Source organism: Bubalus kerabau, chromosome 8, assembly GCF_029407905.1.
Source record: "Bubalus kerabau isolate K-KA32 ecotype Philippines breed swamp buffalo chromosome 8, PCC_UOA_SB_1v2, whole genome shotgun sequence".
In the NCBI taxonomy this organism is placed as follows: Eukaryota; Metazoa; Chordata; class Mammalia; order Artiodactyla; family Bovidae; genus Bubalus; species Bubalus kerabau.
Window position 1 is genome coordinate 57,571,966 of NC_073631.1, and position 25,535 is coordinate 57,597,500.

Genomic DNA, 25,535 nt, shown 5'->3' on the forward strand with positions numbered 1-25,535 from the left:
AACCAAAAAAGTAGCTTCCCTTAGCAGTTTTATACATATATTAAACAGCATGGGAACTGCCTTCTCTTCATTTTGCCGAAAGGCAGACACCTCATATAATGTTGTTTCTGTTTGTCTCTCTTTTCTGACCCAGCCCCAGTGAAGAATGCGACCATACATTATATGATTCTTTATTGTCTTTCATTTGGAACTTTTTTTTTTCTTTTCTCTTTGTGTAGTATAAGTTTGTTGGTCCTGGGGTTTTTTGCTGCTGTTGTCGTTTTTAATTTAATTTTTATTGAAGGATAATTGCTTTTGGAACTTATTTCTACACATCTATGAAATCCTAAAGGCAAACCTAACCCGAAGCACCCTCTTTCTTCCAGTCACCCTATTCGTGGAATCCAGTTCCATCAGACCAGCTTCTGAGTGATGAGGATAATGGCTAATAATGGCTTAATGTGTTATTCCCTCCAGAAAGTATGTATGTTTAATAATAGTCCCCAACGTCCTATAGCTAAAAATTGTAAAGTAAAATAATTTCACATCTTCTAGAAATAATGAGAAGGAAAGTTGAAATTCTGGGACAGGAGGGCCACTGGGTCTTCATTAAATCACACTGCTCAGGAGCTGCAGCCTTTCTGAGGACACTATAATACGTTAACCAGTAGTAAAATAACCAATATTAAAATCAGAGCGAAATATCAGTTAAGAGTCTTAGGATGTTGCTGTCAAATAACCAGTTCAGCAATCAGCATTTCAAGACTAAAAAAGAAGGCTTTGATCTTTTGTGTGTGTTAGTCACTCAGCCGTGTCTGACTCTTTGTGACCTCATGGACTGTAGCCCGCCAGGCTCCTCTGTCCATGGAGTTCTCCAGGCAAGAATACTGGAGTGGGTTGCCACTTCCTTCTGCAGGGATCTTCCCAGCCTAGGGATTGAACCCAGGTCTCCTGCATTGCAGTCTGATGCTTTACCATCTGCACTTCTAGGGAAGCCCTTTGATATATTAAGATTTCTTAATAAAGAGACAACATTAAAATAGCAACACTTATGAAACCTGAATGGTGGTAGGTACATGGATTCTGCTAAATTGGTTTCTGTATATTTTTGTATTTTTAAGCATTTCTTAACCTGAAAGTGGAAAAATTGTAAAATCAAAAATAAAGAAGTTTTTATTACAATGGATACAGAAATATGTTCAACAACTAATTCCAGTGTTAATATTTCTCATCTTGCACCGTACTACTAATCCTCTGGCAATTAAGTATGTCAGGTTGTATAAGACACATCTGGATGAAACAAAGCACTTTATCTCAAATTCTTAAGAATTCAAGACCTAGGTTAAGATATTGCTTTGAGGACTTCTAAAACCAAAAATTTTAACAAAAGTATCACAAATTAGTGGGGGTTTTTTTAGCCTAATAATATAGCCAACAAAACTGCATTGATACAATTTGCCAAAACGATAATAAATAATGTAATGCACACAAATAGTATCATGTAAACCAGATATTTCAAGAAACTTAACCCTAATTTATAATCAATTTTACAATTTACAGTTTTCAGAGAACTTTCAGCTGTATTATTTCACTTAATGGTAGAAACTATAGCTTGTATATTCTGTAGGGAAAAGAAAAAAAAGAGTTAATTCAGCACAAGTCTCGACATGCCAGCTGATAAAGCTAGCCTTTGGCATAGTTTCAGTTAAAGACGGCTTTCTTGAGTTAACTTGTCGAAATTGCTCAATATGCTAATTGTATAAATGATGGCTTGATATAAGATTGTAATAATTTATTTATATTTTTCTACAAAGTTTGACAGTTTAATAGTCAACAGTTTCATGCTTCCACATTTGAACATAAATTTCAATCTGAAAACAAATGATTAGAGAACAAGAGGCAGCAAAAACTAATCACGTCGTCTGATCACTGTACAGATTGAAACTTAATGCAAAAGTGCTATATTTAAAATATACTTAAATTATACAAGGATAATTTCCAAACTACTTTTCAAAAAAGGTGCAAATATTTTTTTAAAAAAGCAAACACAGCCCAAGAGCCTGGACTTCTGTGATACAGACCTCTACCACCACCCCCCAGTTCTGAGGATCCCTGCAGGCAACCAACTGCTGTATCTGTGGAATGTGCTCTTTGAACTGTACAAAAGCCTTCAGCCCTTCCTGCATTCTGCAAACAAAAACTGCCAAGTGCAATTATTTCTCTGATTTAACGTAATACAAATGTTACTTCTCTGCCCTCAACTCCCCCAGTACTAGTGATGGCCTATAATATATACATTTTTATAAACGCCCTGTAAAAGATTCATTTTCCTAATCAAAATTGAATTTGTTTTAGAAGTGTAATAGTTCAACTGAATACAATATAAAATTCAACAGGCACCATATTCCCTTTTGTGTATATGTTTTAAGAATTCTATTTCTATAGACGGATTCAAGGATTGAATGGGATTAGTTCTTTTAATTATATGACTAGGATCTTTAGCTTGAAATCTTTCTTACAAAAAAAAAAAAAAAAACGACAAACACAATAGTTGTTTATATTCAATTCATTTACCAAAAAAACTCATTTGAGCTAGTAAGAATATGTCCTTTCAAATGTGAATATCTCTTGATATTCATAAGAAAATGAAAAGTAAAAGGCAAAATAATTCCTAAGACAGAGTTGTGTAGATATTTAAACTCACCTACTAGTTAAATGTTAGAATTGTGCATTCTCCTAGCCTAGATCCAACATAAACTGCTTTTCTTCACTGAGCATATCCTTGGCATTATGCATACCTGAGCATTTTTCTTTCTAAAACAATAATATTGAATCCAATACTGAAGAGTTAGTTCTATTTTCCATGAACATTAATGTTTCTGACTATTGGTGTGTATAAACAAATTATTAGCTGCATCACTCCTTTGGAAAATATTTGAAGTTTTGTAAAATTAAGTTATGAAGAGATAAGATACTATCACTTATTTTGTACCTCAAAATAATTATCAAGTAGAATCAACCATTATAGGAGATTCTAGGAAAACATAAGACATGCTTTTTTCCAGAAAAACTTAACAATCAAGTTAAAGGGAGAAAGACACAAATACATAAAGCAACTAGAAAATAAGAAAAAATAAACATGATGCATATTTGTCACTATTAATTAAAAGTAATTTGTTCATTTCATGGCCTATTTAAATGAAGTTTGACCTCATATCCTTTTTGAGAACCAGAGGCATCTTAGGGTGTTACAGCTAAGCTAAACTGGATTAGAAGTTGTATCATCCTACAGATAAGGATTCCTCTATTCTTTCTATCAAACATTTTATTTACTACATCAGTCATATCACTTCTTCTCATTGATGACATAAAAGATTTTTTAGCTAATTAGTTCATATATTATTTTTCTTATTGATGCTGTTGTCTAACAAAGGATAGTTAAAAACTGATGCTTCAAAGTCAGACAGGTGAAATTTCAAATTCTGGTTCTATAACTTAATAACTGGAGCAGCTACTTAACTGTTCCAAGTCTCAGGTACATCTTCTGCAAAATGTACACAGGTGATATAAAGAAAGTTGTCATTGACAACTCTGAAGACTCATAGTCTCTCAGAGAAGCTGTGCTTGAACTGGGTCTTGAAGGACAGTAGGGGGTTCATCTACCGCAAAGGCAGAAGAGTATTTTCCAACAAAAAGAACAAAGCACACAGAGGCGTCAAGTGCAAGGTATCTTTGGGGAATCACTACACAAAGAGCAGTTCTGAAACATTTCAGGTTGCAAGAGGTTAGGATAAAGAGGGTTCATATGTATGTTATTCTTTGGTGCTTAGATTGTACATAAAATATAATTTTATGTTTGAAGTCTTAGGATCACCCAGATTTTTTCCCCATGCATCCATTATCAAGTCCTAGAGAAGGAACAATATGCACACAAGCCACAAAACACAAAAGAACTCAAAGCCATTAATTAATGAAATCACGTCAGAGTAAGTGAAGTAAAAAATAAGAGTCTAAAATATACTGAGTAGAAAAAGATGACACTAGAGGGGACAAGCATGGTCCAAACGTCCAACCAGTCCATTCTAAAGGAGATCAGCCCTGGGATTTCTTTGGAGAGAATGATGCTGAAGCTGAAACTTCAGTACTTTGGCCACCTCATGCTAAGAGCTGACTCATTGGAAAAGACTGATGCTGGGAGGGATTGGGGGCAGGAGGAGAAGGGGACGCCAGAGGATGAGATGGCTGGATGGCATCACTGACTCGATGGACTTGAGTCTGAGTGAACTCCGGGAGTTGGTGATGGACAGGGAGGCCTGGCATGCTGCGATTCATGGGGTCGCAAAAAGTCAGACACGACTGAGTGACTGAACTGAACTGAACTGACTGACAGAATACTCTGAAGAGTTAGTTCATATTTTACCCTAAGGTCAAGAGAAAACAAATGCAAAATTTTAAGAAGAAAATAAAAATTATCCAATCTTTTTTTAAAAGGCAAGTCGCTACCCTGTGAGTCAGAAGTCAGCATTAAGATAAAGGGCATTAAGAATTTAGTAAAACAGGTAGTCACTGCAGTGATCCAAATGAATGTTTTAGACTAGCGTAGTATCACTGGGAGGTAGAAAAAGAAAAACATTTTGATTAAATTTGGAGATTTAATTAATGAGACTAGGATACTTTGGCCACCTGATGCGAAGAGCTGACTCATTAGAAAAGACCCTGATTCTGGGAAGATTTTTTTTTTTATTTTATTTTATTTTTAAACTTTACATAATTGTATTAGTTTTGCCAAATATCAAAATGAATCCACCACAGGTGGGAAGATTGAAGGCAGGAGGAGAAGGGGACAACAGAGGATGGGATGGTTGATGGCATCATCGATTCAATGGCCATGAGTTTGAGCAAGCTTCAGGAGATAGTGAAGGACAGGGAAGGCTGGCATGCTGCAATCCATGGGATCACAAAGACTCTGACATGACTGAGCGACTGAACAACAACAAAGGAGAGTAAACAGAAGAAGAAAGGAGATGTCCAAGTGACCCGATGTTAGTGATCCAACATTTCTGACATAGGCAACTGGGAGTATAACGGTGCTTGCTATTCAGTAAGACATAACACAGCATAAAAGAAGCATATTTTCCATCATATTTTTATAGGTGAGCCAAGAGTTGACAATGAGCTGAATTTTAGATGGATCCCTGTGGGACATTTAAGTAAAGATAACAAGAAGAAAGTTGTAAATGCAGATCTCACACTCAGAGGTAAAATATGAGCTAGAGATGCAAAAGTGGGAGCCCCAACACTAAAAGTGGCAATCAGAGCTCTGGTAGTAAGGGAGCTCATCTAGAATAATGAACACACAAAATGAAAAGATGAAGAGAGAATACAGGAAAATATCTATATTTATCAATGGGCAAAGGAAAGACTCACAAAAGAGACTTAGGAAAAGGAGTAAGTGGGAGAATATGCCATGAGAACATGAGCTGATAAAATAAGGAAGCAGTCAGCTGTGTTAAATATTTCAGGAAAGGCAAAGGACAGAAACCACCCTAAGATTTATCAACACTAATATCATTGAGAGACTTCTGATTAAGCACAGCAGTCTGTTGTTATCGTTCAGTTGCTCAGTAGTGTCCAACTCTCTGCTACTCCATGGACTGCAGCACGCCAGGCTTCCCCGTTCTTCACCATCTCTTGGAGTTTGCTCAAACTCATGTCCATTGAGTCAGTGATGCCATCCAACCATCTCATCCTCAGCCTTCCCCTTCTCCTCCTGCCTTCAATCTTTCCCAGCATCAGGGTCTTTTCTAAGAGTCTGCTCTTTGTGTCAGGTGGCCAAAGCATTGGAGCTTCAGTACTAATTCTTCCAATGAATATTCAGGGTTGATTTCCTTTAGGATTGACTGGTGGGATTGCCCAGGGACTCTCAAGAGTCTTCTTCAGCACCACATTTCAAAGGCATTAATTCTCCAGTGCTCAGCCTTTTTTTATTGTCCAGCTCTCACATCTGTACATGACTAATGGAAAAACCATAGCTTTGACTACATGGATCTTTGTATGCAAAGTAATGTCTATGCTTTTTAAGAAGCTGTCTAGATTTGTCATTGATTTTCTTCCAAGGAGCAAGCATCTTTTAATTTCATGGCTGCATTCACTGTATGCAGTGATTTTGGAGCCTAAGAAAATAAAGTCTGTCACTGTTTCCCCAACTATTTGCCATGAAGTGATGGGACTGGATACCATGATGTTCATTTTTAGAATGGTGAGTTTTATGCCAGCTTTTTCACTCTCTTCTTTCACCTTCATCAAGAGGCTCTTTAATTCCTCTTTGCTTTCTGCCATAACGATGGTGTCATCTGCATATCTGAGGTTATTGATATTTCTCCCTGCAATCTTGATTCCAGCTTGTGCTTCCTCCAGCCCGGCATTTTGCACGCACAGCAGTCTAAACACATGTAATTACACCCACTCCTTTACAAAGTACTAATAAAGTGACAATACAAGAATGAAAAGTTATGAACCCATGAAAAGGGTCCTAGCTGAAGGGGTGACATCCAACAAGACATGACAACACATCTTTGTATGCACTACATGGTCTAATACATATCTTCAAAGATACTTGTTCAAGGAATCAATCCGTACATTATTCAATCATGTAGTCCCCTCTTGTAGAAAAGGAAACTGTTCCAGGAGTCAAAAAAAAAAAAAATTCAGAAGAGAAATTACATAGGCATTACACTCCAGGAAAAATTCTCAAAGCTGATGACAATAGCCCTGTCTCTCTCTGAGTGAACTCAGAAACTACTATATTTACATTTTTAGATTTTTTAAGGTAAATAAGTACCTACTATAATATAGCATAGTTTATTTTCTCTCTCTTTTTTTTAATTCAAAGGTGGGACTTAAAAAAAATGATCTTTGTTAATTAAGCAAAATATAGTTCCTTTGAGTTATAAAAAGAGCAAACCCAGAAAACTATGCTGTGTTACAGTAGGGACTTGTCATCAGTTTTGAGAAACTTTTTTCTGGGGTATTATTCCTGTTACACAGGAGGATACTAATTTCTCAGCTATTATAATTCATACTCATTTCATTTCAATGTGATCTTCCAAAGGATTGCACTTCAAGGCAAAAGCTTCCATTCACCTTGTAGTACAGTGTAAAGAGGCAATATACTTTCTGAGAAAGTCCAAATCAATTCATTCACTCAATATGTATTAAATGTGGACTGTGCACCAGTACTAATCTGAGCAGTAGGGACACAGGGTTGACTCTGGTATATAGAAATTTATACAACACTGCATGAAAAGTATTGAGTGGAAAACAGGATGGCATCTTATCACACTGATTCTTAAAATCTAATAGAAAACAAAAATTACTGTTTTTAATATTTTCATTAACCATCATATTCATCAGCATTCATCTCTATAATGAAACTATTGAGAAATTATATTTCTTAAAACACCTCAATTCATGATATATTAGATTTAAATTCAAATATAACTAGATTTAAAATAAGACAAATTTAATCTCAGATCAATTTAACCATAAGAAAACAGGAACACAATAGAAATGCTATTTTTAAATTGCACAACAAAGCTAAAATTTTCTTTTGCACAAGGATTCTAAGACCCAGTTAAGTGAAAAGGTTTTTGAGAAATTAAGAAGCTTGCAATAATTGAAGGCTCAATTAAAATGTACCTGTAATAAGAGTTTACTCTGAAAAATCAACATTAAATTTTGAGTTGAAATTTGGTTTGTTAGTTCAAAACACACTTGTTGGTAGAGAGAAGACTGTCAATATCTATAATGAAAAAAGAGGGAGAGAGAGTAACATGTGTAGCAACATGCATCTCTCATCTGAAGAGAGAAACTAGAGGTTGACTAGATTAAGATTAATTAAAGATCCTGGCGGGGAAAAGGGCAATGAGAGAAATGGAAATTATTTTTTTTTAATAGTGGTAACAGATAAACTAACTGAATTCTTTCTTTAAGAAAAATATTGACTTATCTCACTAATAGGGTCAAACCTAAGACTTGAGATTAAAGGTCTTCCTTTGGTCATCCTAAGCTTCCCTGATAGTTCAGTTGGTAAAGAATCTGCCTGCAGGAGACCCTGGTTTGATTCCTGGGTTGGGAAGATCCACTGGAGAAGGGATAGCCCAGTATTCTTGGGCTTCCCTTGTGGTTCAGCTTGTAAAGAATCTACCTGCAATGGGGGAGACCTGGGTTCGATCCCTGGGTCAGGAAGATCCCCTGGAGAAGGGAAAGGCTACCCACTCCAGTATTCTGGCCTGGAGAACCCATGGAGGGGTCACAAAGAGTCAGACATGACTGAGCGACTTTCACTTGGTCATCCTACCAATACTAACTTTTTCTGTTCTTACACTGAACAGAAAATATAAATATCTTAGTATTATTGACTAAAAACTATAAAATAAAAGCACATGCCACTTTAATAAAACTCAGTGGGAGTGGCACAAAGCAAATGTTGGGAGCAATTCACCATTTTGCTTAGGATCAAATCTTTAATAAGAATATCATGAGTGTGTAACTCTATCAGTCAAATTATATAAACTTTCCAAACTATCTCAGTATATAATGACATTGGGTGATCAAACATCAAGATCAAATATGTGCAATGACTCTTGTTATACAGGTAAGAATAGAACTCTAGTAAATAGATTTCAAAGATAGAAAGAAGCTACTTTAAATGTATGGTGGGAGAGCTTACATGACTTTTAATGGACACTAGAATAAGCACTGTGCAGCAATATAATCAATTAATTAATAAGCAATATAATTAATATGCTTAATCCAAGAGTGAAAACAATAATAATGGAAGCTCTTTACTTAATCTAAATGCCAGGAGCTGTGCAGAATGTTTCATCTCTCGCCATTAAATTTTCCCCAAATCATCTGGCCCTAAGCTTTACATAATGCTCTTTAAAAAAAGCAACATTTACACTCTACTTGAGCATGATTTATAATGAAATAAAAATTATCCCTTTGTGATATAACTCAATTAGACATATAGTAGTACATTGTAAAAATAAAGATGTAGTATTCTAAAACTCAGATATTCTACTGCAAGTTACAACCTTAACAAAAGTCTCAAACATGTACACAAAAAGAAATATACAGATACATTCACTGCATTAGTGTTTGGAATAATTAAAAAACTGAAAACAGTTGAACTGTTCAGATTTTAAAATAGCTATGCTTGAATGAAACCATGGAATGTTTGGAGCAATTAAAACTTAAGTATTATCCACAACAATGGTAAAAACAAAAAAAGACAATCTCAGTGTTGGCAAGAAATGGAGAAACATTGATGCATGAGTTGATGGGACATCATGCATCAATGATGGGACAGTAAATTGGGATATAAACTTTATAAGACTGCATGGCAGTGTCTACTAATGTTGACAGTGACACTACATAAAGATAACTGAGGATATAGACACTAAGGGCTTCCCAGGTGGCTCAGTGGTAAAAGAATCCACCTGCCCATACAGGAGACCTGGGGTCAATTCTTGGGTCAAGAAGACTGCTTGGAGCAGGAAATGGCAACCCACTCTAGTGTTCTTGCCCCAAAAATCCCATGGACAGAGGGGCCTGGTGGGCTACAGTCCATAGTATAGTATAGTGAAGTCAGTCGTGTCTGATTCTCTGCGATCCCATGGACTGTAGCCTTTGAGGCTCCTCCATCCATGGAATTTTCCAGGCAAGAATATGGACTGGAGTCAAAAGAATTGGACACTACTGAGCAACTAAGACAACAAAACTGAGTAACTTTTCCAACAAAGGTCTGTCTAGTCAAAGCTATGGTTTTTTCAGTAGTCATGTATGGATGTGAGAGTTGGACTATAAACAAAGCTGAGCGCCGAAGAATTGATGCTTTTGAACTGTGGTGTTGGAGAAGACTCTTGAGAGTCCCTTGGACTGCAAGGAGATCCAATCAGTCCATCCTCAAGGAGATAAGTCCTGAATATTCATTGGAAGGACTGATGCTGAAGCTGAAACTCCCATACTTTGGCCACCTGATGCGAAGGACTGACTCACTGGAAAAGACTGTGATTCTGGGAAAGATTGAAGGCAGGAGAAGAAGGGGATGACAGAAGAAGAGATGGTTGGAAGGCATCACCGACTCAATGGACATGAGTTTGAGTGAACTACAGGAGTTTGTGATGGACAGGGACACCTGGTGTGCTGCAGTCCAAGGGGTCACAAAGAGTCGGACTTGACTGAGTGACTGAACTGAAATGAGCAACTAAGCACACACACAGACACTAAGTTGACACAATGATGTAGATATCTTAGCATACAAAATTTCTCCTCCAAGCTATACAGATATGCATAATATGAAAAGGATATATACAAATGTCCTAAGAGTGAAAACAATACAAATATCCCAAAGTCAAGTGTAAATAAACAAACAGTGGTATATTCACATAATGGAATACTATATAGCACTCAGAATAGACCCTTAACTACACACAACAACATGGAGGAAGCATGTAAACCTAAAAATGTCAGACACACACAAAAGACTATGTACTAAATGATTCCATTCATATAACGTTTCAAAGCACAAAACTAATCTATGTGTTAGGGGTCAGAATACTGTTTCCCTGGCAGGGGTGGGGAGGGATAGTAACTTCTGAGTGGGAGCTTCTGAGACCTGGTAGTGTGCTATTTCTTTAGCTGGGTACTGATTACACAGATCTGTCCATTCTGTGAAAATTCACCACAATGTTCATATATAACTTCTGCAGTTATCAGTATATAACTGCAAAACTCATAAATGTACAAGGTTTACTTTAATACTAGCTAACTTAAAAAACCAAAGAAATCAGACCTGTGTTTATCACCATGGATAAGGCCCCTAAATATAATTTTTGAAAGCAAAACTTCTTCAGAAGGGCAGATTTAATATGATGCCACTCACATAAATGTTAAAATCACAAAAAAGAATAAGAATACAGATAAACACCAAATTCAGTAAATTTCTCTAGAGAGAGAGAGACAAGACAAGAAGAGAGCACACAGTTTTTGCCTTATTTGTGGTATTGTATTTTTTAAAAAAAGAAAGATTTGAATATAACAAAATATTCACATATGTCAAATTTGAATATGTGAGTGCTTACTGTGTTATCTTGTGTATTTCCACAAGATTTTAAAATAAAAATTGTAAAGAAACTTACCACTTTGGATTCTAGAGTGAAGAGAATCTTTAAAATAATTTTCAGGGAAAGACATTCTTAACCAATTTACCCAGATCAGCTGACCAAGAAATGCTTTTATATATAGCTTAAGTATCTGAGATAGTGGATGGCTATTTATTTAGGTAAAAAATTTACTAAAATATACTCTCTATATTGAAAAATGGTACAGTCTTACTTGCAAAAAGATAAGTTGGTCCTTTTAAGTTGTACAATAATAAAAATTATTGAACATTTAAGAGAGTTCAGCAGAAATGATCTTTAGGAGAAAATATACCTTCAAACTATATGTATTTTCCCCAAGGCCACTATGTTGTTCTCATACTGTTCTATTAGGCTATAATAAAAATGAAGCATTTAAGTGATAATTGCATGGGTAGAATCATCACCTCCACAAAACTATTAATAGATCATCGATACTCCCACTAAGGGCTTCCCTGGTAGCTCAGCTGGTAAAGAAACCACCTGCAATGCAGGAGATCCTGGTTCGATTTCTGGGTCGGGAATATCCCCTGAAAAAGGGATAGGCTACCCACTCCAGTAGTTGTGAGATTCCCTGGTGGCTCAGCTGGTAAAGAACCGGCCTGCATGCAGGAGACCTGGGTTTGATCCCAGGGTTGGGAAGATCCCCTGGAGGAGGGCATGGCAACCCACTCCAGTATCCTGGCCTGGAGAATCTCCATGGACAGAGGAGCCTGGTGGGCTGCAGTCCATGGGGTCACAAAGAGTCGGGACATGACTGAGCGAATAAGCACAGCATGGCACATACCCACTAAAAAATAGTCATTCATCCCAGGAATATTCAGTCCCTTTTTTCAGATATCACTTTGCATCATTAGCTTGGAAGTAGACTCAAAAGGGTAATTAATCCTTCAAATGGATTTGGAGATTACCATCTATTTTGTGTTTAATAAGTTTTGTCTTTACTATCTTAAAATAGAAGAGATATACAGGACTACAAAAGTTTTAACTAGTTTGCCTTTTTAAAAAAATAATAAGCACTTAAAACCAATAGGTCAGGCTTTTGTGATAAGGTACATAGCTGGATGAGTTTTAGCCTTGCATTTAAGCGTTCTATTTCTTTGTTACAATCCTCCCTTGAGGGTCTGAGAGCAATCCATTCATTAAGATTCTAGGGAGTCATTCAGCAGTCACAAGACACATTCAGGTGGGTTACTTTCTTAAGACATTAACTGCTGCTTTTGCAAAAAAGCTTACATCATTGTAAGAGAACATGGATATTACACCTCATTTTGTTGAATTACTATCTTACAAAGATTCAAATCAGTTAGGAAGACAGCTGTAAAAAGCTGCCCTAAGAAACTGGTGCTTTGTTATTAATGAAAACTAAATCCCATGAATATCAATTTTTTGGGAAGATTCAACTCCTCCTTTTTTTTTTTCCTTGTTAAGACTGATATGTCTCTTTTCAGACATTTAATAAATAAATTATTTTGTTTTCCATATTCCTATATAGCCTCTCAAATTGACCAAAGCAAATCTTTTTGAACCCCCCAAAAATGTAGGATATATATCTATATATCATCCTCTGATATACCATTGAAGGAGAAAAAAATTCCTCTATTGCCTGCTGGGAATTTGTAAAAGAAACATAAACATTATTTAGATCTTCTTTTAAGAATTTATAAAAATTCCAGGTAGGTTAATATAAAGTTACAGAAATACTAGGCCACAAAGAAATAATAACTTTTTAAGTATTTCCATGCGGTGATAGAAACCATATTTCCTGAATTATGGAACTATATTCTTTCCAGAATAATTATCTGCTTCAGAATTTAATAAACAGAATAAATTACTATGTATTGCACACTGTATATAGAGACAAAGATGGAGACATATATAAACACATACATACATGAAAACATACGCACATACTTATATTTAACAAACATTTCTACATGCATAGAAAAGGTACTAGATCTCCACTATTAAGTGCCTATTCTGTGCCACGTATTTTTAAAGTTTGATCATTCAATCTTCACAAAACCCTGTATGAAAATCATTTTTTTCACATATAAAACTTACCAAGATCAATATAAAAAAATACATGGCTGAACAAACCCAGGTGTGTCAAATGCAAAAATGATATTTCTTCCACGGTATGCTTAAAGTAAGTTTTAGGCAAATTTTAAGTATTGTGTGGTATCACTTTAACATAGAAAAAAATTCATTCTGGCATTATGAAGAAACATAGCTGGTTTTTCAAACAAAATCTGATTTTATTCCCAAAATTTCAATATGGCAAAAGAAAAGTTGTTACAAAGATAATTCTTGGTTGAATATGTTAAAAATGTAATTCCCTGGTAATCTGGGTTTTGGCCAAGACAAATCAAAATCAAAGATATTTTACAAATGCCAAGTTTTCAGGGAAACAAAAAAAATGCAATAGCAACAGATGCATTCTCCCTAGACATTTGTGTTGAGCCTAGCCATATCCAGAGTTTGAAGAAAAGGGGGATTTTTAAATTTCAGTTTTATGAATAATAAATTCCTGGTTTCTGTTAATGTCAACTAGTTAAATAAGATTATACTCACTCCTTCGAACATTAAATATTAGAATATACTGAGAATGAAAGAAAAAATAAGGAGGAAAAAGAGGAAAGGAGGAAGAAAAAAGAAAAGCAAAAAAAAAAATGTTAGAGACTAGCAAAAAAAAAAATAAACATATCTGGTACTTTTTAAACTGAAACCGCATTTGAAAATTTCTATTCAAAGAGAGAATACAAAGTGCATCTGTTTTTCATTTCTTTTACAACATGCTAACATTAAAATTTACAAATTAAAATCCCACTTAAGTGTCTCAGGAGGATGGACCACTGCATAAAATGCATTAAATTTTAAGAAGCTACAAAAAACTCAGTAAACATCATTTCTTTACTACAGAATGGGTTTTGGGTATATGGGTTTGGGGTAAAAACATATATATATATTTTTTTTTTAATTCAAAACTGAACTATCTATCTTAAGACAAGTTTATTCTACATAAATTTTCATAAATATTAACTAAATATATGCAAGCACAGAGGTCTTCCTATATTGATATTAGCACTTTCCCCAAGTAAAACACATTCCAGCAGATCTTCCCAACTTAGGAATTGAACCAGGGTCTCCTGCATTGCAGGCAGATTCTTTACCAGCTGAGCTCTCTGGGAAGTGCTTTATAAAATCAGAAAATAATGATTTTAAAACCCTATCTTTTTAAAAAGCTTGAATATCCAGAGTAGACAGATCAAATATGATATTATGTCACTTTTTCTCAGAATTCTACTTAACAGAATCATTTTAAGATTGCTTTCTTAATTTTTAAAAAATTATATTTGACATGCAAAAACATATCTAAAGTAAAGCCTTCATTTATTTAGAACAGTTTTACTTTTATAGAAAAATTCAACTGAAACTACACAGTTCCCATATACATCTTCTCCATCTCCAAAATACATCTTCTATTATTCAGATTTTGCAATACTGTGCTAATTTGCTACAACTGATGAATCATGTTAAAACATAGTTATGAACTTAAGTCTGGAGTTCACACTAGGGTTCACTGTTTGTGTTGTATAGTTCCACAATTATACAGCTGACAAACACATAATGCTATGTACCCATCATTAAAGAACCTTACAGAATAGGTTCACCACCCTACAGATCCCCTGTGCTCTGCCTATTCCTCCTTCTCTCTCCTCAACCCCCGGCAACCACTGAGCAAACTGTCTCCACAGTTTGCCTTTTTCAGAATGTCATATAGTTGGAATCTCAGTATGTAGGCTTTACAAATGATTTAACTCACTCAGTGATATTCATTTAAGGTTCCCCATGTCTTTTTGTGGCTTAATAGGTCATTTCTTTTCATCAACTGAATTAACAGTCCATTGTCTAGCTATATCACAGTTTGCTCATCCACTTATCTAGTAAAGGGCATTCTGTTTGCGTCTTAGTTTTGACAATTATGAATAAAGTTTACATAAACATTGTACAAATTTTTCATGGACATGTTTTCAACTCATTTGGGTAACTACCCAGGAGTGCAATAGGTGGGCTGCATAGTAGTGAAGACTGTATGTATGCTTATCTTCATAATAAACTGCCAAATTATTTTCCAGAGAAGCTGTATTCATTCCCCCCAACAACAAATCAGAGACCTTGCTGCTTGTTTCACATCCTTGGCAGCATTTGGTGATGCCAGTATTTTGAATTTCAGCCATTCTACGAGGTAAATTCAGTTCAGTTCAGTTCAGTCGATCAGTCGTGTCCGACTCTTTGCGACCCCATGAATCGCAGCACGCCAGGCCTCCCTATTCATCACCAACTCCCGGAGTTCACTCAGACTCACGTCCATCGAGTCAGTGATGCCATCCAGCCATCTCATCCTCTGTTGTCCCCTTCTCCTCCTGCCCCCAATCCCTCCCAGCATCAGAGTCTTTTTCCAGTGAGTCAACTCTTCGCATGAGGTGGCCAAAGTACTGGAGTTTCAGCTTTAGCATCATTTCTTCCAAAGAAATCCCAGGGCTGATCTCCTTCAGAATGGACTGGTTGGGTCTCCTTGCAGTCCAAGGGACTCTCAAGAGTCTTCTCCAACACCACAGTTCAAAAGTATCAATTCTTTGGTGCTCAGCCTTCTTCACAGTCCAACTCTCACATCCATACATGACCACAGGAAAAACCACAGCCTTGACTAGACGGACCTTTGTTGGCAAAGTAAGTGGTATCTTATTGTTTTAATTTACAGTTCCCTAATGAAATAAATACCAAGCATCTTTTCATATGCTCATTTGCCATCAGAATTATCTTCTTCAGTGAGATCCCTCTAAAGCTCTCTCCCACTGGTAAATTGGATTATATGTTTTCTTATTGTTGAGTTCCTTGTTTATTTTGGATACCAAGTCCCTTATCAGATAGGTGTTTTACAAATATTTTCTTCCAGTGTGTGTCTTGTCTTTCAATACCCTTATCAATGTCTTTCCAAAAATAGAAGTTTTTCATTTTAATGAAGTGCAATTTATCAAACATACTTTTTTTTTAAATTTCATGGATTGTACTTTTGGTATTTTATCTAAAAAATCATCCCCTAGATTTTCTCCTATGTTACCTTCCAGCAGTCTTATAGTTTTACATTTTACACTTAGTTCTATGATCCCTTTTTTACTCATTTCTATACCAAGGATGTGTTTTGTGTCTATTATTTTGCATAAAATTGTACAAATAGTTGTTCCAATACCACTTCTGAGATTACTGTCCTTTTTCAACTGAACTGCCTTCACTCATTTGTCAAAGATCAGTTGACTGAGCTTTTGTGGGTCTATGTCTAGGTTCTTTAGTGTTCGTTACAAAGATCTATTATTTTGTCAATACCATCCTGTCTTGATTTTGTTCGGTTCAGTTGCTCAGTCGTGTCAGACTCTTTGCCACCCCATGGACTGCAGCACACCAGGCTTCCCTGTCCATCACCAACTGCTGGAGCTTGCTCAGACTCATGTCTATCGAGTCAGTGATACCATCCAACCATTTAATCATCTGTTGTCCCCTTCTCCTCCTGCTTTCAATCTTTCCAGCATCAGGGTCTTTTCTTTAAACAAAGTCTTGAAGTCAGCTGGTGTTAGTCTTCTGACTTTTTTTTTTCTATTCTGGGTCTTTTGTCTTTCCCTATAAACTTAAGGACTTGTTTATCAATATTCACAAAATAACTTATGGGATTTGACTGGGATTATGCTAAATGTATAATCTTCAAGTTAATAAGATCTGACATTATAATCATATTGAGTATGTCTATCTATGAACATGGAATATCTCTCCATTTAGATATTTAATTTTATTTCATCAGAATTTTGTAGTTTTCCTAATATTGTTGTTGTAATCTACAATATTGTAATCATCTTTTGGATTTTCTACATAGATAATCATGTCATCTGCAAAAAGACAACTGTGTTTCTTCCTCCCCAATCTGTATGTGTTTTAATTCCCTTTTTTTTAATCTTACTACTTAGGATTTCCAGTATGATACTGAATAGGATGTCTAAGAGGGGACATTTTACTTTGCAGTCTTAGTAGAGAAACATCTAGTTTCTCACTGATGATTTTGTATAAAGCAAATATTTATGCAACCACCAGCCTAGTGAATAAACAGAAAGCTGCTGAAACACCAGAAGGTCCTAGAACCTTCACCTCAATTTCAACCACCTACCTAGAACTTAACCATCATCTTTATTTTGTTATAATCACTTCTTACATCCCTAAACACCAAAGTCTAGCTTTGGAACTTCATATAAAGGAAATCATACAGCATTCATTCTTTTAGATCTGGATGTTTTTAATCAACATTATCCTTAGGAGATCCAACCTTGTTACTGTTGCTATACATTATACTTTCATAGCTGTAGAGAAGATCAGAATTTTTTTCTGTGAATGACAATGCTTTCCAATTCTTAATCAGCCTCAAATCAGTACATGGCTCACTACCAACCCATCAAATTTAAATAACTTTTTAAAGTTTCCTCACAATTTTTGGTTATAAAAAAGTTTTAAGCGAAAAGCAATTGTTTTATGTCCTGAAAGCAATACTAATATTTGCAGTCTTTCTCTAAGTTGTCTATTCTAATTCAATGATGAAAAATTGTGAACTGAACTTCTAAGACTTATTTTTTATGCATAGTTTGTGCTAAATTTAAGATTTCTAACTCACAAGTATAGGATGTCAGGAATGGCCACAGTGTTTCCTGGCTCTACCAGACATTCCAAACAATAAGATTAAACGTGAACCTAGAAATGATGAGGGATTCTCACTGCAGACTTCTTTGACAACTTTGTCAGATGCTATGTGGTTAAGAATATCACATTCAAAATCTGTAAAGACTCATATTTAAATTTTGGTGATAACTGGGAGAATTTATGATCTGGTTTTATTCAACACTTAAGTATTTATTATCTACTGCATACTCTGGACCTTTTAAAATGAAAACAATATACTATCACTGAGTCTTTTCACTGACAAATGAAAAAGGTAATCAATTATTAAACAAAAGTCAAATTTCTGGCAGTTAAGCCATCATATCACATATCAACTGCCTTATTGCAAGGATGATACATGAGGTAACTTTCCAGATAAAGGTGTTGATGATAAGAAATTTCTTCCCAAATAATTTCCCTAAAACAAGTCCTGCCTTTAGTCATCATTCTTTCTACCAATTTCTGAATAGCAACTGAATTCTATGTTTCTATAAAATCATTAACAGACATCTTTTAAGTTCTCCCTAACAAAACAGGAAATCAGTCTTTCCAATACACTAAGCTGACAAAATTTATATATTTTTATAGTATGGATACAAAGTCAGTCCGATTCATTTTCACCATGCAAAGTGAAAAAAGGACTTACTGTCTCTCTTACTGAAAGGTGGATTTAAATAGATATTTTAAGATAGTCTTATTCTCAGGTAGGAAGAAATATAAAAGAAAAAGAAGGAATCAAAGTTTAGAGCATAAAGGGATTATAATGGCACAAATGCACATATTAAATCAAAGGAAGTTACCTTCTTTTCATCAGAATACTCTCAAAATTCTTAACAGTTCTCTGCCAGAAGATAAAATTAAAATTAATCCATTTTGCATTGAGTGTTATTATTGTAAAGCATCACCTTATATTAGTTAGAAAACACTAACACAAATACAAATTTAAGTTACCAACCAAAACAAATGTATATTTTGTAGAGAAAAACAAATGCAAAGAATATTGTCATCACATATTTTTCTACTAACACCTGAGCAGCCAGCCACAAAAACAGAGATGGAAAACATAGAGTACAGATGACTTACATTTGGAGGGTTAGACTTTAATTCTCTCTCCCAGGATTGAGGGGTTTTATTCTTTGTGCTTACAATGCTCCTTTCTCCAGGGTATTCTTCTACTTCCAGAATAGGTCAGGACAAAGCTTCAACAGACTTCTATTATTTGTTTGATCTAGGGGGAAATTATACTTTTAATCAATTATTACAAAATGCATCAAACTTTTTTCTTACTGTCCTGGGGGGTGGGGGTTTCTCATTATTTTCCTTTGGATCTGAAGTGAACAGAGAAAATAGGAATCGCCATTGTTGAATATTATAATAAATAAATCAAGTAGTTTAAATTAACACCACTAAAAGAAACCCACATCTATCTTCTTTTTCATTTTTATGGCTAAGCAGCATAGCAAGAGAAAATTAATATTCAAAATCCAAATGACTACAAAAGCCTGCTCAAATGTATTTTTAAAAGACTTTAACATAATTTTGAAAATCCATGAGTTTGAATGGACTGGCAGAGACGATTAGGTATCAAATATTTTTACTCATTCATTTTAATGTCTTAGGGCTAAAGAATTACAGGATGATTAGAAAAGTGTAAAGGAAAATCCATTTTAAAAAATTTTAATGGAATAATAAAAAAGATGATTTCAAGAGCATGAGACCGACCAGAAACAGACAGTAAAGAATCTGTAGGCAGGGCAAGAAATCTAGAGTATAAACTGTGAAGATGGTACAAAGGTTGGGAACTGCTATTCTAACAGAATGTTGGTCAAATTAAAGTATATGACACAAGGACATTTTAATCTGATTTTATGTTAATTCTCTAAGGAATCTATACAATGTAAAAATGCAATACATCTTACTTTCACAAGAACACAGAAACATAATACATGATTGTTTGACCTTTGGTGGTATGAAAATTCATAACTTTAAGAGAATTAATTGTATTCTACAAACTTTATCAAACTGCAGTTTTCTAATAATGGATATTTTCTGCCTCATTAAAATGAAATATTAAGATAAATGTCTTCAAATTGAGCCACACTCTGGATCACACACTGTTGCCTTATCTTAAAGTCATTCATATTGCTTTCCATTAAATAATAAATTAGAATGTAGGGGGGACATTTAGAGAAAATCAGAAATAAAATACAGCTGGGGGAAACATGTCTGCTAGCACTGTAAAGTCAGTTTTTGCTCAGAAATTTAAGATTCTTTTACTTGTGATTATTATTCCCCCCCCCCCAAAAAAAAAACTATAGTGGCAGTATAGTAAAGAAATGAAGCCCATTAATAGCTATATCATAATTGCTAAATACAAAAAAAACAAAATATATGTGGGCAGAAGCATTTCTTTAAGTCATCCATCTAATCACAAATTGGAACTTGTGTGAGCCTCTGCTGATTTTAACCAGTGTAAGTGGTACTTGCAATCATTTACCTGGAATATCACAAAGTTATTTCTGGTGAAACAAACAGAAATCTGACTATCAAAAATTAATGTTACTGAAGGAGAAAACTCATTCAAGGCTAGATTTTAGGATTACAGAAAACTGGTATACTTTGTTTTAGAAAGATCAACTAATCTTGGCATAACTCAATAATCTTACTATTAAAGGTTATCAACATACATTCTATATGACTATTTCCATATGGCTTTTCAAACATAGGTAGTCCTACTTTAGTTTCAAGAACACAGAAATGGTTTTGCTGTATTTTGGATCAGTGCAAGATCAATGAACATTCCTTTAGGGAAGCCTTTTGAACTGACAAAGGGTGAATGATTGACATCAGTAACAAACACTTTTTGTTGTCCTGGAATGACATGTCATTTATAGCAATACCTATGCTAATTAAGGCCACACATATCTACCTGATGTGTCAGAGAAATATGCCAGACCCTTCACAGAATATAGTGTGAGTTCAACTAAAATTCCATTAAAGATATAGATATGCATTCCTTTGCTATAAAGAATTGATCTCTCTCTCTATATATATATATATATGTATGTGTGTGTGTATATACACACACATACATATATATATATATATATATATACACACACATACACATAGAATATACTTTCTATGATAGAGAAAAAATCACTTTTATATACAGTTAACTATACCTTATCTATTCCATTGGTAAAACTTTTTACAAAAAGCAAACTCTACCTTGTTCAAACACACAATAATCTGAACCCTAAAAAATACAGAACATAATGTACTAAAACACTAGTTGGGGTCTTCAGAAACTACACTATCATGACACTTTACTCTTGTTCCCAGATTCTCTCAACTCCATCAGTAGATTATTAACAATTAGAACTATACATTAATCATTTTCATCTCCCCATTCCCTAGGACACAATTTGGTATAATGGGTACCATCTTTTTTTTTTAAATATAGAGTTAAGGTCAATAAAGACATCAAAATTATGTATCACAATTTTGTCAGTGAATTCAGTATTTACAAAGAAACAATTGCTTCTGATGGCAACTGAAATCCTTACTCATTAAATCAGATATGCTAGTAAAGAACTCATCTCACTGTCTGGAACAGAGCACTCAAAAAATGTGAACTATATAATCAGATTTAATATCCATTCCAGATTGCCTAGGATAGATGAGGTTTGTACTTAATTCAGTTATTAAAAGCTAGCCCTTTTCTTTTCAAAAGTGTCCCAGTTTAGATGATAACTCTATATATTTTTCCAAAGTATAATTAATTATAATTCATCTATGATTATTTCTTTTTATCAAGTTACTGTTTTTCATTTTCTTGTTTTCTATGATGCTGTTGACATGATAAAAGAATTTTACTAAGATTGGAATGAACAACATTTTATCCTTTTAACATCAATACATTCACACAGATGGTCAAAGGTTTACTAAATCCTCACATCCTTGAAGCTGAACATTTCATCATCAGTATAGGAATCACCTCCTAGCTGACCAAACAAAATGTGACTTCTTAATTCTTAGATTGCTTAACTTCTCTAATTCATTTAGCTTATTTTTTCATTCCTTCCTTCTTAAAACTCTACTTTTGGCCTACATGTGCCAAGTCGCTTCAGTCATTTCCAGCTCTTTGAGACCCTATGGACCATAGCCCGCCAAGCTCCTCCATCCATGAGATTCTCCAGGTATCAATACCAGAATGGATATCCATGCCCTCTTTGAGAGGATCATCCCAACTCAGGAATTGAACCCACATCTCTTACGTCTCCTGCATTGGCAGTCAGGTTCTTTACCACTAGCACCACCTGGGAAGCCCTTTTGGCCTACACGACACCCTTCTTTCCTGATTCCCCTCTTACCTCTCAGACCTCCTTTTTTCATTGTCTGCTGGTTCCTATTCTTCTTCCATCTATTTCCTTAATGTTAGTTTCCCAAGACTTCATTCTAGTCCTCTTCTTTTCCTAATCTGCACTCCAGTTCTTGTAATAACCATAACTTGCTGCAAGTGATGCTATATCCAGCCTACACCTTTCTCTTGACCTGCAGATTTAAAGTTCCTACTGAATACACAATCTTGCATCCCCTCCCCTCATCCCGCAGTCTTAACTCAGAGACCAAGGAACAACCAACAGTTAAGGAAAAAGTGAAGTTCTACAAGAATTCACAGGCAGCAGAAGACAAGGGGGCTGGGTAGAGGAAACCAAACCCACTAGAATGAGACATAGTCTGTTCCCGGTATCTTATTTGTAATCCAAGCATGTTTCATTTTTAAAAATTGTTGCAGGTAGTGGGCAGGTTTCAAGGCAAATACTACTAGAAAGAATAATAAGATAAACATGAAATACATCATGAGGATCACAAACAAAATATCCAAAGATAAAAGTGTAAAGTAGCCTGTTGTTGTTCAGTCACTAAGTTGTGTCTGACTCTTTGAGACCCCATGGATTGCAGGATGCCAGGCTTCCCTGTCCTTCATCACTGTCTCCCGGAGTTTGGTCAAACTCATGTTCATTGAGTCAGTGATGTTAGCTAACCATCTCATCATCTGTAAAGCAGTTAATTGAAAAACAAAAGAAAGTTGTAGGGTACTGTGGCAAAGTTTCTAAAGGGGTAGCTTTTAAACACCATCAGATTACTTGCATAATCCAGCATTTGCTCCACAGGAATGCAGTATTAGCCCTGCCAAATGTAAATTTTCAAGAGAAATCAGAAAAGCTGTGCATATGTGTGTGTGAGAGAGAGAGAAACAAAGAGAGATCCAATTTAAGATTTAGTAACAAACCTTGTATTTTTAAAAATAATAAATATAATAACATATTAAGCTCTCTAAGGACTTAAAGCACTTCTTTCTGACCTCACACTAAAACTGAAGGGCTAGCCTGTGATCTAAAAGTCATGTATAACAAGGTTCCTAAAGGAAAATGTGGTCTGAATTCTGAACAACTAATACAAAATCTTTTGATATACAATCCATTTACATTTTGAGAAAAGCATGCTATTTAATTTTACTGCCTAAAACATGTTGTGAATAAAATTTTCCATCTTCTCTTTGGCTCAGTTCTTTATCCTCTACTGCCTCTTAAATATCTTCACTTGAATACTCTGGTTCTGATACTTCTTCAAATTAATTATGGCTTACATGTCTTCAGAATTTTATTGGGGTGTTCAAAAAGTTCATTTAGTTCTTTCCTTAATCTGTTATGGATGGAAAAACCCAAATGAACTTTGAGGCAGACTCACTATCTCAAACCTTCTCTTTACTCAAGAACACATAAGTTTTCTTAAATATATACCTAAATATTTATTTATTTAATTAGTGATTGGGTCTTCTAACAGAGAAGACTTTTTGTGCCTCTGGCATACCCTCCACAGTTTACAGGAGAGATTCATAGAAGAGAGTACATTATCTAAGATCTCAGAGGGTGTAAGTGACAGAGATGGAATTTGAGCTCACTTTCCTTTTGAAAACACAACAAGCCAAATTTACTTAAAATTTATATGACAAAATAAATATACACATATAATATTCAATTTGTCTAACTATATTTGAAAATAACTAACTCCCATTAAGGAAAATATAAAGAATCTGCCTGCAAAGCAGCAGATGAAGGAGACGTGGGTTCTAACCCAGGGTTGGGAAAGTCCCCTGGGGAAGGCAATGGTTAAGTCACTCCAGTATTCTTCCTGGAGAATCCCATGGAGAGAGGAGCCTGGTGGATTACAGTCCAAAGGGTCACAAAGAGTTGGATATGAATGAGCAACTGAACATGAGTACAAAAATCAAAATTAGAAAATAACAGTGTTTTTGTATGTTTTACCTCAGAGTATGCTATTCCATCAGAAAAATATCTACTTCTACTTCATTGACTATGCTAAAGCCTTTGACTCTGTGGATTACAACAAACTGAGGAAAGTACTTAAAGAGATGGGAATACATGACCACCTTACCTGCTTCCTGAGAAATCTGCATGCAAGTCAAGAAGCAACAGTTAGAATCGGACATGGAACAACAGAGTGGTTCCAAATCAGGAAAGGAGTACGTCAAGGCTGTATATTGTCACTCTGCTTATTTAACTTATAGGCAGATTACATCAGGTGAAATGCCAAGCTAGATGAAGCACAATCAAGATAGCCGGGAGAAATATCAATAACCTCAGATATGCAGATGACACCACCCTTATGGCAGAAAACAAAAAGGAACTATAGAGCCTCTTGATGAAAATGAAAGAGGAGAGTAAAAAAGCTAACTTAAAACTCAACACTCAAAAAACGAAGATCATGGGATCAGGTCCCATCACTTCATGGCAAATAGATGGGGAAATAATGGAAAGAGTGAAAGACTATTTTGTTGGTCTCCAAAACCACTGCAGATGGTGACTGCAGCCATTAAATTAAAAGAAGCTTGCTACTTGAAGGAAAGTTATGACCAACCTAGACAGCATATTAAAAAGCAGAGACATTACTTTGCCAACAAAGGTCCATCTAGTCAAGGCTATGGTTTTTCCAGTAGTCATGTATGGATGTGAGAGCTGGACCATAAAGAAAGCTGAGTGCCGAAGAATTGATGCTTTTGAACTGTGGTGTTGGAGAAGACGCTTGAGAGTCCCCTGGACTGCAAGTAGATCCAACTTGTCAATCCTAAAGGAAATCAGTCCTGAATATTCATTGGAAGGACTGATGCTGAAGCTGAAGCTCCAATACTTTGGCCACCTGATGCGAAGAACTGACTCACTGGAAATGACCCTGATGCTGGGAAAGATTGAGGGCAGGAGGAGAAGGGAATGACAGAGGATGAGATGGTTGGATGGCATCACTGAATCGATGGACATGAGTTTGAGCAAGCTCCGGGAGATGGTGGTGGACAGAGAAGCCTAGCATGCTGCAATCCAGGGTGTTGCAAAGAGTCGGACATGACTGAATGACTGAACAACAACAAAATGCTATCACAACGTTTTAAATTTCACATTAAATATATTTCACTTTTGTATTATAACTGCAGGGTCAAATAAGCATATCAGACTTCCAAAACTAATAATCATATGTCTTCAAAAGGGCACAAGTAATATCAGCATCAAT

General features: G+C 35.3%; 1 protein-coding gene across 1 annotated transcript in view; it reads right to left on the reverse strand.

Annotated features, from left to right (window-relative positions):
• The window catches only part of FOXP2 (forkhead box P2), a 624,182-nt gene that overhangs the window by 555,695 nt on the left and 42,952 nt on the right, over positions 1-25,535 (reverse strand). Inside the window, exon 4 of the mRNA XM_055590318.1 lies at positions 19,026-19,170. The gene's annotated coding sequence lies outside the window, so the exon portion shown is untranslated. The remainder of the gene's footprint in view (positions 1-19,025; positions 19,171-25,535) is intronic.